The sequence below is a fragment of the Lissotriton vulgaris genome, chromosome 4_1 (assembly GCF_964263255.1).
Source record: "Lissotriton vulgaris chromosome 4_1, aLisVul1.2, whole genome shotgun sequence".
Taxonomy (NCBI): domain Eukaryota; kingdom Metazoa; phylum Chordata; class Amphibia; order Caudata; family Salamandridae; genus Lissotriton; species Lissotriton vulgaris.
Window position 1 is genome coordinate 2,077,853,884 of NC_141691.1, and position 3,677 is coordinate 2,077,857,560.

The following is a 3,677-nucleotide window of genomic DNA, read 5'->3' on the forward strand; positions in this document are numbered from 1 at the left end:
CGGCGGACCAATTTAGAACATGTATGCAGGAGTTGGCAACCTGGATGTCCGCCAACTGCCTCAAATTGAATGGCAATAAGACTGAGGTGCTCGTGGTGGGGGGTGGCCCATCTGTGTGGTCGTCGGCATGGTGGCCCCCTTGTCTAGGCGAGGTTCTAACCCCCTGCCGGGAAGCCAAGAATCTTGGAGTCTGGCTTGATGGTGATTTGTCCTTTGGACCTCACATAGGCCGTGTGGTGGGTGTCTGTTTCAGCGTCCTAAGAGGTCTGCGGAAGGTATTAGATCTACTTCCTATGTCGGCCCGCAGGACGCTGGTGCATGCCCTCGTCACATCGCGCCTGGATTACGGCAACCTACTGTACCTCAGAGCTACCAGTAAGGTGTTAAATCGTCTCCAGGTACTGCAGAATGCAACAGCTTGCCTCATTCTGAAGCTTCCTAAAAGACCATCCTCCAAAGCAGCCCTCCAGACTCTTCACTGGCTTCCAAAGAAGAGCAGGGTGGAGTTTAAGGCCCTCTGTACCTGTCACCGTATCCTTAATGGGAGGGCACCAGCACCACTCCAGAGTTTGGTCTCCAGATACGAACCTACGCGAGCGCTGCGCTCCTCCCATGGTGGCCTATTAAAGGTACCCAGGACGAGAAAAGCTCGCATGGGAGGCAGATCCTTTCGCTACTTGGTGGCGGAGGGCTGGAATGCTTTACCTTTGGACCTTCGCCTCGAAGTGTCTGAAGCTGACTTCAGGAAGAGGCTAAAAACACACCTTTACGCACGATAAACCTAGCTGACTCTGCGGCCCGTTTGTATGAGTCTCTTTCTGTCTTAGAGCAGGGACACGCTAGCTAGCGTAACCGCGCGCTCTATAAAACTCCCTTATTATTATTATTATTATTGTTGTTCTCCAGGTGGAAGTTGAGGTCCCTTAGGAGGATATAGTCGGCGGAGGGGAGGGCGTGCGGGCTGATGAAGTCTTTGAAGTCTTCGCTGAATTGCGTACGTGGTCCCGGGGGTCTGTAGATGAGGGTGCCTCAGAGTGTGGTCTTGGGGTCGGTGTGTATCTGGAAGTGGAGGTGTTCGGCGGCGGTGAAGGTGTCGTGTCGTCAGAGCAGGTCGTGATGCGGATGGTGTTCTTGTGTATGATGGCGATGCCTCCTCCAGTCTGGTTGCCGCGGTCCCTTCGGGTGATCTTGTATCCGTCCGGGATGGCGATGGCGATGTCGGGCGCTGAGGAGGCGTTCATCCAGGTTTCCGTCAGGAAGGCGACGTCTGGTGAGGTTGTGTCGAGCAGGTTCCAGAGTTCGACAGCGTGTCTGTGGACGGAGCGGGTGTTGAGCAGGAGGCACTTGAGGTGGTTGCTGCTGGTGTTTGGCTTTGCGGGTGCGGAGCAGGTCCGGAGGCAAAGGAATTTGCAGGCTTGGCAGGAGAAGGGTCCGTGGGTGCGTTTCAGGGTGGCTTGGTAGCAGGCGGGGGTTCAGCCGGCGTTGAGTGCGTTGAGGGTGGCGGTGTCGTAGGTCCGTCGTGTGGTCTGCCGTCAGCGGGGGCCGGAGGTCCTGGCGCTGGGCGTGGTCCAGGCGCGGACGGGCGTAGACGGGCTTCCCTTTGGCGCGCCTTCTGAGCACAATCGGTGCACCCGCTGCGCGTGGCCGCTGCGCGTGCGTGCGTACTCCGCCATAAATGGCGAGAGGGGGAGGAGGGAGGGAGGAGCAGCTGGGATGCGCTAGCGGGGTGGCGAATAGGAGGGTGAGGATACAGAAGGAAAATAGGTGGGCAGGGCCACGGGGGGCAGAGGCGGGGAGCGGGTGAACAACAGCGGGAACCGGCGGCAGGTAAGCACAAAGTCGGAAAAAAATACAGGGGCACAACGGACAGACCATTCAAACCAAATTAACAACAAGCATTTACAATGCAATAGGTCTCGCAGCATTAAAGTTTGAGTTATTGGCATTGTGTATGACAATGCGTTGCATACATTTTTTAGCAAACTTAGAATTGGTGAGCAGTGAGAGTGTGTGCAAGAGTATGCTGTTCTTGAAAGCAGTGTGGTAGAGAGTGCAGGAATTTGGATGACCTGAGCAATGTGGATGATGCACCTCACGCACGGGGCTGACGCAGTTATTATTCACACAGCTCTGATGATGCACCTCAGGCATGGGCTCACAGCTGTTATTATTTACACAGCTCGGATGATGCACCTCAGGCACGAGCTCACAGCTGTTATTATTCACACAGCTCTGATGATGCACATCATGCACGGGGCTGACGCAGTTATTATTCACACAGCTCTGATGATGCACCTCAGGCACGGGCTCACAGCTGTTATTATTCACACAGCTCTGACGATGCACCTCACGTACGGGCTCACAGTTGTTATTCACACAGCTCTGATGATGAACCTCACACACGGGGCTGACGCAGTTTTTATTTACATAGCTCTGATGATGCACCTCAGGCACGGGCTCACAGCTGTTATTATTCACACAGCTCTGATGATGCACCTCAGGCACGGGCTCACAGCTGTTATTATTCACACAGCTCTGATGATGCACCTCACGCACGGGCTCACAGCAGTTATTATTCACACAGCTCTGATGATGCACCTCAGGCACGGGCTCACAGCAGGAATTATTCACACAGCTCTAATTATGCACCTCAGGCACGGGGCTGACACAGTTATTATTCACGCAGCTCTGATGATGCACCTTAGGCACGGGGCTCACAGCTGTTATTATTCACACAGCTCTGATGATGCACCTCACGCACGGGCTCACAGCTGTTATTATTCACATAGCTCTAATGATGCACCTCATGCACAGGGCTGACGCATTTATTATTCAGTTAACAAGAGAGAGAGTACCCCACTGTCACCAGGGAACAGGGTACAATGACAACTAGGTCAAAGGGAAATCCCTGGGTATGCACTATAGCTACTATTTACTGTATTGCTATCTAGTTTCTAACCAATCATGCAGTCATTCATTCCCGCATTTTAGCACAGGCGGAAATCTCCAGTACAAGAGAACAATAGGTAAAGGGTTCCACACTAAAAAGTGAACGTTCACAATCTGTTTATTTATTTTGTATAAAGTAAAACATAAAATATAAAACACTCCTGATGTACACAAAATTACACAAAGTTCAGTTAAAAGTCCAAAGACAACTCTTTGAACTGGTATAATAAAATTCAAACAAATAAATCACTGGACATTTATTTGTAATAGATGTAGCAGAGACCTCATGTTACTGATAATTGAAACAGCACAGACTACTATCTTAATAGAAATGCGGGAGATAGAGGAATTAGAAAAAGCTCTCCAAGACTGCAACGCAGTTGAAGAAGCAAAAAAGAAAATAGAGGAAATTAATCAGGACATGAGTGGGTACTGCGAATATTTAACAAATCGCAAGACCCAGAAACTAAGGAAAGATCTCAATAAATTTACTCAAGAAGCAGTATACCCATTCTTGAGGAAAGACTATTACACCGAAAAGGAGGAACAAATTAGGAGTGGAGGCCCAAAAGTAAGATTCCAAACTAGGAGACCGAGACATCTGAACTTTTCAGGCACCTCAGAAAGTAGTGGGGAGGACGAAGTGCCCACCAGAGAAGAGGAGGAGTACGCAGGACCCAATAGGGATTATGATAAGGCTTTTTTAGAACAGCGCCCACAGCGGGCTC